We start from the raw sequence: 16,558 nt of genomic DNA, 5'->3' as shown, positions 1-16,558 counted from the left end.
ACTTCCATCATACTGTGCAGGGTTTCAAAAGAAGCTGTAGAGACCTCTATTCATTATGAGAGAACATTCCAATGCACTAAAAGGGGCTAAAATACATTTTATAGTGAATTCTAACCAGGGCACAAGTCCTAAGTAAAGAAGTGGGGGGACGCTCAAAGACAGTAAATGACATCACAGTGACGTCACGACAGGAAGTGACGTCACGAAAGGTAAAAACAGAGTGGGGGATGCGCAAAGACATGGAGTGACGTCACGACTGGTAAAAAACATAGACTTCCATTAATGAAGGTGTATTGGGGCTGGTAGTTCCTGGCAAAAGCAGCTGTGACGCACGCTTCTTAACACCATCGATGCTAGTGTTATTTTCCTCCTGTGCTGCAGATCATTTATTCCCATTGTTCATGACGAGCTCAGCTCATCATGAGTGTATGGAGGTGTACATCATGACGAGCTGAGCTCGTCATGAGCATCCAAGGGGTTAAGAGTCTTGCGTACTGGCCCAAAGTCTGCTCTCTGTTGCAGAGGTAGCAGTAGTGTGCACTCATCTTCTGTGCACCGTCTGCTGTGAGTAGTCTGCTTTTAAAAAGGCTTATGGGAGGTTAGTGTCTTTATATTGGGTATGTTTTTGCATGCAATTAATGGCAAGAATACACTTTATTCCTCAGCAAGGGCATCTTTGCAGGGGGGACGGCGTCCACCCGGTAAAATAAGTTAAAATAAGTGAGGGGACGCCATCCACCGCGTGGTACCCCGACTCGAGCCCTGATTCTAACACACTGAGTGTGGTTTGGTTGCACCCCTTAGAAACTTCAAATAGACTGTTCGGGCCACGAACACACAATGAAGAGAATTCAAACGCCCTAGCGGAGGCTAGCACACATTTCGATTTAATAAATGGGGCTAGAACATCCTCTAAAGACTGAAGACACTGGGGGAACAGAACACGCTCTGTAGAGACTTAGACAGCACCAAAGGGGGCTAAAACACATTACAGAGAGACTTCCAATACACAAAAGGGTGGCAGAACATACTCTTTAGAAACGTACACAGCACTAAGGGGTGAGACCACAGTATAGACACTTCCAAGGCAGTAAAGAGTGTTTTAAATACACCCTAGACTCCCAGCACCCTCTACAATACTACCAGAGCATGATATGGGGCCTGGGACACACACCACAGAGACTCTCATTTCAAAGCCTCCTATAGAATCCATGCACGCGGGCACCTGTAGTCATTGCCTCCTTCCCCAGACCCAAGAACCCCGGCCAGTCTCCCCTCTACTGTCTGCAGCTCTACCACCCGCGGCCTCTTAATTAAAAAGAAAGGTTTACAATAACGTCCAACGGCATGCGCTAATTCTTCTCATAATTGGAGCAGGCTGCTCCCCTACCTGGGTAGGAGAGTCGGAGACCAGGGAGCATACTTGGAGCCCAGTCCATCCTTGGCGCCCAAGCAGGGTGTGCGCTGAGGATTCTGGGAGTGGGAGATTCGCTGTTCTGGAAATGCTGTATTATATTTTAGCCAGAGGGCTACACTGGCCATTAAAGACCCGCTCCAGTTAAAGGTGCGAGTCCAAGGCGAGGGCCTTTAACAAAGGAGCAGGACTTTAATGGCCGGTATTGCCCAGCTACAGAGGGCTATAAGGCTATTAGAACATTCTGCCACTAGAGGGCAGAATGTTCTAACACATTTTAAAAAAGGCCTCTCGGAGCTCGAGGGGTTTAAAATCCCCTGGAGTTCAGAGAGGCCTTTGCTCACAGCAATAGCTGTGAACAAACACAAAGTGGAATGCTGCTCTGCGGGCTTTTACCGGCCCGTAGAAGCACAGAGCACTTATGGCCTGCCGTAGCGGGCTACACCGGCTGTTAAAGGCCCGCTCCAGAGTTCGGCTCGGGCCTTTAACAAGGGATAATGGCCGGAATAGCCCAGCTATTGAGGGCTATAAGACTATTAGAACATTCTGCCACTAGAGGGCAGAATGCTCTAACAAATAAAACAAAGGCCTCTCTGAGCCGGAGGGGATTTAAATCTCCTTGGGCTTCATGAGACCTTTGTTCACAGCAGCAGCTGTGAATGAAAAAAACACATTAGAATGTTGCTCTGCAGGCTTCTAACGGCCCCAGAAGCCGGGAGCACTCCATTGTCTACAATGGAGTGCTCAACATTCTAAGGTTCTAATGATGTATAACGCAACACAATACGGTGGAATAAAAGGATTCCAACACGAGACACATTTTAGTGCATTAGAGCTGAGGAGAGGCTGATGTTGAGATACTGTTGGAATTATCTTCCGGTGCCACAAAGATGACCATTTAGAAAAAAAAGAAAAACATTTACTATGTCCTACTTTTACTGACTCCACGTGCTCGCAATATCTGTACCGAGATCCTTCTGTATCCCTGTATTCGAGTATGCACGTGAGTGTAAATATGCATACATGTTAATGTATATAAGCATAAGTGGTGGCGCTGACTTCGGAGCACAGGGTTCGCGGTTTGATCTCCGGCGGCAGCTCAGCTCAGCACGATGTGACTCTGGGCAATAGCTCTCTTAATTTCCACGACGGCCCCCGCACTTTACAAATACGGATTTACATTTTTTTTAACATATTACAAATTAGTGTATGCTTGCAGTTATGGGTATATAAAGGTGTGCATGTGTAAATGTATGTATATAAACATGTGTAAGCATTTAAAAAATATATACATGATAATATATATATGTACAGAAGAATTACGTGTACATAAATAAATAAACAGATATTGCATGTAGAATTAGAAGTACATTTTTATTCACTTTAAAAGAATGTATGTATCCATGTATGACTTAATCCCCAATATATATATATATATATGTGTAATTATATATACATATCAACAAGTTCTCCACTCCTGCTTCATACTCACTCGGATTACAGCGGGCATAGACCACAATTTTGTGCAAATATTGTTTATTTAGGACATTCCACCATTACGCGTTTCGTACTCAGAGCGACCTTGATCACATGATGTTGCTGCGTTGTGAAACAAACGTATTCAAAGTGATACGTGCAAATTTGAAAATATAAGAGCACTGAAAAAAGACTTGATGTATAAATACAATCTGAAGAACAATTTAAAAAAACACTTTCATAAATACATGTCAAATACCATTGATACTGATATAACATGCCTGAATGAATTGTTTTGTTTATGCATATTAAAAATCCTTTTAAGCCAGGTTATCGACTCGACTAAACCAACCATGCCTGTTTAAATACATTATATCTACTCCACAGTTGAGGAACTCCACCTGTGGGTATTGATATGCATGTACCCAAAATAATACTATAAATAGTAGTATTCTTTCATTTATCTGCATTTTTGCTTTTCTGGTTAATACACTGGTTTTACATCTGCCCTTCATGAAGTTTACAGTATTTGAATATTTTCACTTTGGAGCCTGTCCTAGGGTGTCGACCCCTACTTTAAAGTGCCATTGTGCAAAATGGCTTTAAATAAAGTGCAATATACTGTTTCTCTGCTGCTTGGTGTTATTACTAAAGTGTACAGAATATTACATTTTCGAGTTGCGTCGGGTTGACTACACATGATGACTTAGTCTTACATGTAAACATCTAAAAAAAGTTTTTTTGAATTCATTTTGATATTAAAATGACGCTTGGCTAACTGCAAGTGTCTCTATACGCAAGTTCTCTTAACTGCTGTTTCTACTTAAGGTGAGCCATGCCAAAGGCAAGCATGTCTGCGCCTGTCCGCGCCTGGTCGCTGCAGCCGTGGCCGATGGTGGGAATACCTGCGGGCAGTGACGTGGGAAGGGGGAGGGGCAGGGTGAGGGTAATAATGTATGGATTACGGACCTTAACAGGTAAGTTAACATATATATAAACAAAACAAATTTTGTTGCGTGCACTGCATCACCAAATGCGAGGCAATGCGCCCAACGAATGCCGGCCGCCGGACCCTCTGTCCATTTTCCTCGCTGTCTCCTTCCCCTCCTGCACCATCCTCTCCTCACTTGCTTATCCTCACTTCTACCTGTAACAATGGCCATCCTGCGCTAGTCGAGAGAAGAAGTTAGAGCATTAAACAGGGCCAGTCCTCCTGTGAGGCTCATAAATTCCTCCCCGCCAGTATGCCCTCCCACAGATGAGGCAGGTAACATTCTAATAAAACTTCCCCTTCACCTTAAACAATGCACAATTAATACCGCAGGCGGTAATCTTGCTGACCAACCTCAACAATTAACAGGGTTATATTGGAACGCCCATTCAATCCCTAAACACGTGCTTTAAATCTGGAGCCTGTTAGACTCTGAGAAACCGGATCTCTTTTTTCTTCACCGAAACCTGATTCCATGAGTCTGCCCTTCCTGAAATTGCAATTGTATTCAACCCAGACTATCAGCTGATCAGATTCTATAGGAACGACAAGAGAGGAGGCGACCTAGCAATCGCATTCAGGGTTTGTCTTAACAACTGGAAACATTCCTCTTGGAATGGGGGGAACCTTGTATTTTTAGATTGGAGAACACTGCCAAGGGAACCTGGAGAGGTGCCTTAGTATACCTGCCCCCGGCGCTAAATCTAATTTTACCAACCACCTGATAGAGACTATTGCACCTCACGTATTAGCGGCCAACAATTTTCTTATAATCGGCAACTTCAATTTTCATGCTGAATTTCCATCTGACACCAACACCAATCAATTGATTTCGAGTCTAAATACCCGGGGTCTTCGTCAGTTGGTAGCTGGCCCCACCCGCTCAGCAGGTCACACCCATGATCTCCTGTTTACCAATACCCCTCATATTAAAGTGGAGCCCCCCATCCCGGTACTCAGGTCGGACCATCATTTATTAAAATTCTCTCTACAGCACACCCCCATTCACCGTAACTCAAGTAAAGAACAGAAGTGGAGCAGGCTCTGGAAGAAGATCAGCCTGGCTGCCTTCTCTCCCCATTTCAACATCCTGCCTTATACTAACAAAGACATTGTAAACTCTGCATTCGAACCCTGGCAATTATCCAGGCACTTGATATTATCGCCCCGACTAAAGTCAAACGCAATCATAAAATGTCACCCTGGTTCACGGGAGCCTTAAAGTCTGATAAATTGGCAAGCGGGAAAGCCGAACAAAAATGGAGAAATTCCAAAAGCACCGAGGATAGACAGGCATATAAATCTACGCATAGAAGTTACCTTGATAATATCACAAACGCCAAAAAACCAACATGAGCGACAGGGTGCAGACACATAAAATCAAGTGTTATTTTCGACCTACAGTAATATCGAGTTTTAAATATCGGAGGGACAGAATATCGACATCAAGAATTTCGGTGACCAGAATATCGACCTGAAGGTAAGAAATATTGTTTTTGTTAATATCGAAGTTAGTAATATCGTTTGCAAGAATATTGTTGTTAATAATAACAATGTATATATTAGTGTTATGTATTTTATTTGTATGTGTTCCACATTATTTATTATGTTTTCTATTATTTTAAAAAAATATATATTAAATGTTTAGAAGTTAGTAGATTTTTAAAGTTTTAGTACCATAGCGGGTTGTGGGTTTATAGGGGAATAGGGTGGGAAGTAATTTAATTATAATTAAGTACATATTAATTATTATTTATTGGTATTGGCAATTCATTTGTTATTAATAATTAATTGGTAATGCATTTTTATTGATTGATTAATTGATAATTATATTAATTGTGCTAATGTTTTTTACGGAGCGGGTTGTGGGTTTATAAGGGAATAGGGTGGGAAGTGATTTAATAATAATAAATCAATTATTAATTTATGTTTTTTGCTATTGATAATTAATTTATTGTATATTTGGTAATTTGTATTAATTGATTAATTAATAATAATATTAATTGTGTTACTTTTTTGGAGCGGTTTGTGGATTTATAGGGGAATAGGGTGGGAAGTAAATTAATTATAATAAATTAATTAATATGTTTTGTTTTTGGGTATTGATATTTAATGTATTGTTTAATAATTATTCATGTTTAATTATTATTAATTGATTAATTGATAAATATATTAACTGTTACTTTAGTTTAGGAGCGGGTTGTGTGTTCATAGGGGAATAGGACGGGAATTAATTTATTATAATTAAGTAACAATTCATTTTTATCTATTGGTATTGATAATTCGTTTATTGTAAATTAATTATTAATTGGTAATTAATTTTTATTAATTGAAAATTATAATAATTGTGTTAAATTATTTTAGGAGTGGGTTGTGGGTTTGTAGGGGAATAGGGTGGGAAGTAATTTAATTGTATTAAAGTAATTATTAATTTTAATTTATTGGTATGCATAATTAATTTATTGTTAATCAATTATTAATTTGTTATTAAATTACAAAAAATATTTAATTGATAAGCATTTAATTTTAACCCTGTGCTATCCAACACTTTCTCTACAGTTATACTCTCTGATGTAGGAATAGTAATTTTTAACCCCTACCCTATCCAACACTTTCCCTACTGTTGCATTCACTGGAGTGGGAATAGCAATTTTTACCTCTTCGCTATCCAACACTTTCCCTACTGTTGCATTTTCTGGAGTTGGAATAGTAATTTTAACCCTTTCGCTATCCAACACTTTCCCTACTGTTGCACTCCCTGGAGTGGGAATAGTAATTTGAACCCTTTCGCTATCCAACACTTTCCCTACTGTTGGACTTTCTGGAGTTGGAATAGTAATTTGAACCCTTATGCTATCCAACACTTTCCCTACTGTTCCACTCCCTGGAGTGGAAATAGTAATTTTAACCCTTTCGCTATCTAACACTTTCCCTACTGTTGCACTCTCTGGAGTGGGAATAGTAATTTTTACCCCCTACGCTATTCAACACTTTCCCTACTGTTGCACTCTCTGGAGTTGGAATAATAATTTTATTCCCTCTGCTATGTAATATTCTCTCTACTTTTTTAGTTAATGTAGTGTATAATTTATTTTGAAAAGATTAAAAATATTGTAATTTTTTAATTTGTTATATATATTTTTGATATTTTTATTAATATTATTGTTGTATGTGTATATATGTATTTATAATTTATTAACTGTTACTTTAGTTTAGGAGCGGGTTGTGTGTTCATAGGGGAATAGGACGGGAATTAATTTATTATAATTAAGTAACAATTCATTTTTATCTATTGGTATTGATAATTCGTTTATTGTAAATTAATTATTAATTGGTAATTAATTTTTATTAATTGAAAATTATAATAATTGTGTTAAATTATTTTAGGAGTGGGTTGTGGGTTTGTAGGGGAATAGGGTGGGAAGTAATTTAATTGTATTAAAGTAATTATTAATTTTAATTTATTGGTATGCATAATTAATTTATTGTTAATCAATTCTTATTTTGTTATTAAATTACAAAAAATATTTAATTGATAAGCATTTAATTTTAACCCTGTGCTATCCAACACTTTCTCTACAGTTATACTCTCTGAAGTAGGAATAGTAATTTTTAACCCCTACCCTATCCAACACTTTCCCTACTGTTGCATTCACTGGAGTGGGAATAGCAATTTTTACCTCTTCGCTATCCAACACTTTCCCTACTGTTGCATTTTCTGGAGTGGGAATAGTAATTTGAACCCTTTCGCTATCCAACACTTTCCCTACTGTTGCACTTTCTGGAGTTGGAATAGTAATTTGAACCCTTATGCTATCCAACACTTTCCCTACTGTTCCACTCCCTGGAGTGGAAATAGTAATTTTAACCCTTTCGCTATCTAACACTTTCCCTACTGTTGCACTCTCTGGAGTGGGAATAGTAATTTTTACCCCTACGCTGTCCAACACTTTCCCTACTGTTGTACTCTCTGGAGTTGGAATAGTAATTTTAACCCCCTACGCTATTCAACACTTTCCCTACTGTTGCACTCTCTGGAGTTGGAATAATAATTTTATTCCCTCTGCTATGTAATATTCTCTCTACTTTTTTAGTTAATGTAGTGTATAATTTATTTTGAAAAGATTAAAAATATTGTAATTTTTTAATTTGTTATATATATTTTTGATATTTTTATTAATATTATTGTTGTATGTGTATATATGTATTTATAATTTATACAATGTTTAACAATCATGGTACTAAAATAATTATTGATGAATATTATTAAGTAAGTACATATATTATAAGTATGTTTTATTTATTTTTACATTATGGGACCGATTCCAATCCTGGAAAGTTTTCCGTACGGCAAATCGTATTTGGAGCCGTTTGCATACGAATTGTACGATTCCATCCGAATCGTGTAGTACGATTCGTATGCAAGAAGTCCGTACAAATGTGTGCTAACCGTACAAATCACGAGGATAAATCCGTATGATACGGACCCTCACAGTGATCCGTACAATTCATAAACATGCTGTCCGACCCGACAAGTACGATCCGGACAGGGGTGCTAGATCGCGATTCGTATAGAAAACGTTGTATGCGTGATTCGTACGGAGTGCCACTTACCCACATACGTGCCGTACCCCTCTCTGGGGTACAGTGCGTACCCCTGTGGTAATGGGGAGTACGCGCCGTACCCCTGCGATCACAGGGTACGCAATGTATACCCGCAGTAATTGGGTGTGCGAAGCGTACCCCTATGATCCTGGCGTGTATGCACCGTACTCCCCAGGATCGATAGGGGTATGCTTCGTACACCCCATTACTGCGAGTGTACGTTGCGTGCCCCTGTGATCGCAGGGGTACAGCGTGTACTCCCCATTACCGCAGGGGTGCGCACTGTACCCCAGAGATCGCAGGGAGTACACACCGTACCCCTGCAGTATTGGGGTGTACGCACGGTATCTGGTGGGCCGTCACGTACACAGTTCATGTCGAGATGTGTGTTTACGGGTGTTTAATAGTGCCGTACGAAAAGAGTCTTACGGAGTGCTGACCACCTGATTCGTACTTGCCTGGTCTTGAAATGCTGCTTCGATCCGTACAATCGTCGCCTACCACGTCATCCATGTGCGATTCGTACGGATTGTTGATTCGTATGAACCTTGTAAGATTCGGACGGAGATCTGCTGTGTGTTCGAATCGTACTAGCTTGCACGTACAGTGACGTCGAGGGTGTACGATCCGTACGGGAAAATCGTTCCATACGACGAATCGGAACGATTTTTCCGGGATCGGAATCGGCCCCTATATGTATAAGTTATTATTTTTAAACATTTAAAATATTTTTAACTATGTTTCTTTTAATTATATGTATTATTTACTTTATTTTACAATGTTTTTTTAACATTAAAAAATAATGATATTTTTAACGATATTTTTGACAACAATATCTATTTTTCATGATATTTTTGTACTTACCATGATGTAGATAGGATGTCGATATTCTTGACTTTGATATTTTTGTCACGATATTTGTGTACCTTCTATTGTGGTAGTCGATATTTTGTCAGTGATTCAAGTGACAGAATAAATAAGTCTGCCAATTTGCACAAAGAACTCTATAAAATGTTAAAGGAATTCACTAGTCCTCATCTTGCCAATATGAACATCTCGCCTCACAGGATTGGGTAAATACTTTGTCCACTTTCTTTGAGGAAAAGATCAACATCATTCACAGCCTCTTTCCTAACCAGACATGTAAACATCAGCATCACCTATGCGGCTGCTATCACACATCCACTTAAATTTTTTTACATTATTTTATCGAATTTACACAAGAGAATGTAAGCACAGCCCCCTACAAGGTCAAATCTGGTTCTCCCGCCGATCCTGTTTCCCCTCACATTTTGTCCATTATTGGACCAGCTCTTCTCACCTGCCTTACTGACCTTTTCAATCTCTCCCTACGTCTTGCAACGGTTGCCACAAAATGGAAAGCGGCTATGGTCAAGACTATCTTAAAAAAATCCCAACTTGGACCCCAAGGAACCAAACAACTATCAGCCCATCTCCCTTTTCCAGTTTTTGGGGAAAGTCCTGGAGTCCCTAATTAACAGGCAACTCTCAACCTTTCTAGAGTGTAACAAGCTGTTGGACTCCTCCCAATCTGGGTTTCGGGCGGCTCATGGCACAGAAACCTCATTAATAGAGGTAGTTGACAACATTAGACTCATCCTGGACACTGGACAATCAGCCATGGGTGTCCTTATCGATATATCAGCCGCCTTTGACACCATCTCCCACAGGACTTTAGTAAATCGTCTCTGGGATTTGGGAGTCAGGGGTAGTGCTTTGAACTGGCTCAGGAGCTACCTAACGGCCCGTTCTATGAAGGTACACATTGGCTCCTTTGTCGCCCGCAGCCAAGGGAGTTCCCCAGAGTTCCATCTTAAGTCCTACTCTCTAAAACTTATATGTGGCACCCCTAGCTAGAGGGATCAGATCGCATGGTTTCGAAACTGGGTCGTACGCATATGACACGCAACTACTGATCACACTCGACCCAGATTTAATGGACACTAAACTTCGATTCATCAAGTGGATGACTGACATCAATGTCTGGATGCAAACCAATCATCTGCAACTCAATGCCAGTAAGATGGAGATCATTTTTTTCGGGAAAAGCCCAAGCTCTATGGTCCAGTGATTGGTGGCCTCCCAATCTCGCCCCGTGTCCATCTCCCAAGCTGGTGGTTTGTAACCTTGGGGTGATGATCAATAATAACTTGTCCATGAAAGGCCATGTCAATCATGTGATGGGTATCTGTTATGGGCTAATGGGAAGTCTTCGCAAGATCTTCCAATGGATCCCAGTTGTAGCCTGGATGCCGCTACTCCAAAGACTAATCATCAGTCAGCTTGATTACGGAAACGCTCTGATGTCCTCCATCAACGAAGAGCTTCTCACCAAACTCCAGGTGCTACTAAATACAGCTGCTAGACTTGTATTAAACCTACCCTCACGGTCCCCGTCGGCACCTAGTCTGAAAGCTCTCCACTGGCTTCCCATCAGGTAATGCATCCATTTTAAATTCAATTGCCTAGTCCACAAAACCATCCATGGGAATGGGCCATACAATCTTGCTAAGAAACTCACCTGGTGTCAACCTACCAGAACCCTCAGGTCCTCAACCAAATAGCTTCTCACCCCTTGTAAGAGTTGCACCGCTAGAAATGGCAGCAGATCCTTTTCACACCTCGCTCCTACTCTGTGGAATTCGCTCCCTCTGCAGTTACATATGGAAACTGACCACAGAAAGTTTTGGAGAAATCTAAAAACCTCGCTGTTCTGATCTCCTTTCTTCCTTCTAGTTTGGATATTGGCCAATTGCGTCTTATGATCCTTCTAAAGGCCTGATTCCGATCTCGTTCGGAAAGCCTTCCCAATGACTCGGATCAGTAATGCCTTCCAAACGACTCACGCGCATGCATTCCAACCTACGGAGTATGATGAAATGCGTGTAAAATTCAAACGACTCGCACAGAGCACAATACGGACAATCGACTTGTATGGAACACAATCGGTCCAAGCTAATCGTATGGAAACGCAGCCGATGCGAGCGACTTGTACGCGAATGCTGCAACATAGCTTAGCGTGAATGGGAGACTCGAACCACCCTGCAAATACATGAACAAGCATCCCGTGCGGTCTATGGAACATATCGGTTATGCTCAATAAAGTACAATAGAAACAGACAGAAAAAGTCCAAACAAGTATTGTCAATGCCAATATATATGTATATATCTATATATATATATATATATCTATATATATATACATATATATATATATAGATAGATAGATAGATATATAGATATATAAGCCACACCCACAACTCCACCTATATAAAGGGCAAAAATCATTACCAGGATCCTTTGCAAATTTAAGACAACTGCCAGGACATACCACTGATACACTGCTCTCTCCTACATACACTCACAACTCACCCACCACACAACCTGTACACTTCTAGCACCTGTGAACTACTACACTCTCAAACACACACTCATTAACTCATACATACTCACCCTCACCTTTACACTCACCTACACCTCAATTTCCACCACCACCCATCACCATGCCCCCAAAGTAGAATCCAAAGTTCACAGAGAAGGAGTAGGAAGTCATGGTAGATGAAATTGTCAGAGTAGAGCCACAGTTATTTGGGACCTTAGTCCAACAGACCCCCCTGTCCAAGAGAAACAAGACGTGGGAGAGGATTGTCAACAAGGTGAACGCCCAAGCACCTTTCCTGTGTACAATGGATGATATCAGGAACAGGTACTATGCTGTGCAAAGGAGGGTCACGAAGCTGATGGCCAGAGACCATGCACTGAGTCAGCTGACTGGCAGTATCCCTCCTGCAACATCTGTGCACTTCACTTCCTGGGAGGAGAAGGTGCAGGCCATCCTTCCGCCGAAGTGTGTCTATGGAATAGCAGGAGTACCAGAGCCTGGTGAATACATACTCAAATAGCCAATAATGTCACCAAATACATAACCACGGACATAACTGTCAAGGATACAGTGATACAAATCACTGTCAGCAAAGCCATAACAAAGTGAAGCTAATGAGCATGTGATGTGAATGCCAGTTTGACCAACAAAATACCTGCAATGCCAGAGTAATATTTAACTATTTCATAACATGTACCAACTTCCCAAAAACTCACAGCAAGGCCTTGTCCTCAAAACAACAGTAACCGTTGTCAGCCATCTTGCCAGCACAGTTGCACTCACTCACAGGAAAGCTGAGTCACAGGAAGGTAGGTTGGAATTGCTGGGAAGGTGGGTGCGGGCACAGGCCTCATGGGAGTTGTAATCAAAGATAACAATACTCCTTCCACATAGCTCAACAACCCCAACTGAAAGGATGCTGTCCTCATAGTGAGTGAAAAAGTACTGGCAGGATGGCTGACACTGTCGACTGGTGTGGGGATCTCAAGCCCTTGATGGGAGTTGTGGGCAAACAAACACCAGGCCCCAGTGTCATCCATCTTGCCAGTATATTTACAACCACTCTCAGGGACAGCATAGTCAGAGTTGTGCTGTTTGTGCTGGGTAGGAGGAATGGTTGTGGGACAGGGCCTGATGTGAGTTGAAGTCAGTGAAAATAATCCTACTCCCACAGGGCCCAACAAGCCCACCTTGAACGGTGCTTATCTCACAGGGAGTGGGGGAGTGGAAAAGTACTGGCAAGATGGCTGACACTGTGGACTGGTGTGTGGAGCACTAGGCATTGATGGGAGTTGTGAGCAAACAAACACCAGGCCCCAGTGTCAGCCATCTTGCCACTACATTTCTAATCACTCTCAGGGAGAGCATAGTCACAGGAGTGCTATGTGTGCTGGATGGGAGGTGTGTGTGTGAGACAGGGCCTGATGGGAGCTGAAGTCAGTGAAAATAATCCTACTCCCACATGGCCCAACAAGCCCACCTTGAATGTGCTTGTCTCACATGGAGTGGAAAGTACTGGCAAGATGGCTGACACTGTGGATTGGTGTAGGGAGCACATGTAGGCAAACAAACACCAGACCCCAGTGTCAGCAATCTTGACAGTGCATTTCCAATCACTCTCAGGGACAGCATAGTCACAGGTGTGCTGTTTGTGCTAGGTGGGAGGAGTATATCTGGGACAGGGTCTGATTGGAGTTGAAATCAGTGAAAATAATCCTACTCCCACATGGCCCAACATCCCCACCTTAAACTGTGCTTATCTCACAGAGAGTGGAAATGTACTGGCACGATGGCTGACACTGTGGACTGGTGTGTGGAGCACAAGGCCTTGATGGGAGTTTTGGGCAAATAAACACCAGTCACCAGTGTCAGACATCTTGACAGTACATTTCCATTCACTGAGAGGAAAGCAAAGTACTGGGTTGTCCAGTTGGGCTAACTGGGAGGAGGATTATTAGCAGTGACTGCAAATAAAACTATGCCCTCTCCTACACACACCTTCACAGTCAGAACTAATAGCACTACTGTGACTAGGCAATCCCTGAGAGCGAAAGGAAATGTACCGTCAAGATGGCGGACACAGCGCTCTACTGTTTCATTTGGCCACAACTCCCACCCAGCCCGTGGCTTCCTCACACCAGTCCCAAGTGTCACCCATCTTGGCAGTACATTTCCACTTACTCCCAGGGAATGCATAGTCCCCGGTGTGCTCCCAGGGCTGGCTGAGAAGGTGTGTGGAGGACAGGGTATGATGGGCTTTGCAGTCATAGCACACATCACTACCCACACCACACCCAAAGCAAACTGTTCATCAGGGCCAATGTCTATCTGAGTGAATGGAAGTGCCCCAGCAAGATGGCGGACACTGTTTCGTGGTGTATTGTGCACAAGGCATTGTTGGGAGTTGCATACAAGTGCTACACCATGCAGCAGTCTCAGCCTTCTTGTCACTACACTCCCCTCACTGTTATTGATCCTTTGTTTACGAGGAGCAAACTGGGCTGGGTGGGAGGAGGGGTGCAAGTTACAGCAGCATAACACCAGCACACAAACCTCTGTACCTCAAAGCTGTGACCCAGAAAAAGCAAGAAAGCAGACTTGGTGAAGTCATCTGTCCATGTAGGACAAGTACAATATACATGATGTGATCAGTCCCAAAACAAAGCTGAAACACAATCTGCTACTGACAGCTATTCCCATGTGTGCAAGGAGATGAGACCTAGGAGCACATTCCTCAAAATACCAATGTGACTGCAAAAGACATGCACAAAGCACAGCACACATGAAGAAATCTTGCACCACATCGTAAGAGGAAGAGTACGTATGTCATTGTAAAAGCACAGATGTGGGAAATAACAACACACCTGTGTCATGCACAGGGTGTCAGTTGTTAGTCAATGTCTATGTATATGTAAAGTCACATAAACACAAAATACACATGTATGCACAGAGCTCGACATGCTCAGCAAAAGCAAACTTGTCAAAATTACAATGTCCACAGAAAACGTAGGCCTGCATCTGTGCCGATGGAGGACTATCTATGTACATACGCTCATCCTAATGTACAATAACAAATGTAATGTTTTATGATACGATGACCTGTGCAAAAATACAACACATTTTGTGTCCCTCATCTACCCACAGGGCCTGCTGGGAACACTGCATGAACCGAACAGGACACCCAGTCCCAGACTCAATTTACCATGAGCTCTCCAGCATTTATGTATTTATTTATTTGGTTGACATGGAACTACCTGGCCCCTCCGGTGTGGGTCAGCATGCAGCACCATCAGCTGTAAAATCAGCGTCCCTTATGACCACTCCTGCAACATCTGACAACACCCAGATGACAACTACCCACACGGACACACAAAGGCAAGGAAACACCGAGAGCACAGCAGCACAGGGCACTCTGGAGTTGGTGGACAACAACACCACTGTCAATGATGAAGGAAGCTCAGTGTTGTCTGTACATGCAACTACAGGTCCTGCTTGTGTGCTGGGCGGGGGTGTGGGTATAGGTGCCATCATGCAGCTGGTGCTGCTGATGAAGCTGACCCACAGGTGTCACGCATTATTACTGCATACCAAGATTGCACCGGAGACTTTGGCCAGGTAGTTGAGATCCTCAGGGACAAGCAACATCAACAGGCTGTCCATTATGTCAAAATGGAGGAACATATATCCAGAATGGATTCCCACATGGCAAAAATTGATGACCTGACTGCGGTGTACAAGGACATACTCACCTGCCTCTGCCAGATTGCTAACAACATGACCCCACCTCCCTGTGTGCCCACTACATGTGCTGCTTCTACATCTGCAACTGCCACAGGGAGGGATGTGTACTCTAGCGGGTAGATCCCCTGCACCGCAGCAGCCTGCACCTGAGGGTCCCCCTGAAAAACATAAGAGGGGTCATCCAAAGAGGGACAAATGAGAGACAGATGGCTATGCATCCCCCCAGGAAGTGACACCCTGCTCCTGATATCCTCCATTATGTGCCAAGCGTCCACTTTGTTGACTGTCACTGAACTCTCCCACATTGGATGGAGGGTCTAAGTTGGACCAAGGGCCCAAATGACTGTGGACCTGCCTCTGAAAATGTAATCTACTGGCACTACCAACTCCTCTGTGAACTTTGTCCATCATAATTTTGTACAGCACTATACCATTTTTGTCAAAATCAACACATGCACTCTAATAAATCACTTTTCACACAATACTTGCTTATGTCGTGAATGGCACACTATTGTTCAGATTGAAATGCTGAACAAAAATGCAAAGAATGGAATGACAATCACATTGGCTGAGAAACAAGCACAGGAATTCACGTAGTGTCTTGTGAATAAATGTAACCTAACACATATGAGAGATAAACAAAACAAGGTCACCACAACACCCATAGTACATGGTATAGATCCTCATTGACTATACTGTTGTAAAATGAAATAACATTTCAATGCACAAACAGCAATCATTGTCATATAAACTGATCATCAGGGTATGTATACAGTATGTAATTGAATGTTGGATGTGTGGAAACAGGCAAGGCACATCTCAATTTGGAGCACATGTTTATTCCACAGGCACAACCTGTTGCCCTCACACAAAATTAAATCAAATCACACTGTGACAAAAAGCACAAATGAACAAACATTAAGCATCA

The sequence above is a fragment of the Lissotriton vulgaris genome, chromosome 2_1, assembly GCF_964263255.1.
Source record: "Lissotriton vulgaris chromosome 2_1, aLisVul1.2, whole genome shotgun sequence".
Taxonomy (NCBI): domain Eukaryota; kingdom Metazoa; phylum Chordata; class Amphibia; order Caudata; family Salamandridae; genus Lissotriton; species Lissotriton vulgaris.
This window is presented reverse-complemented; position numbering follows the sequence as displayed.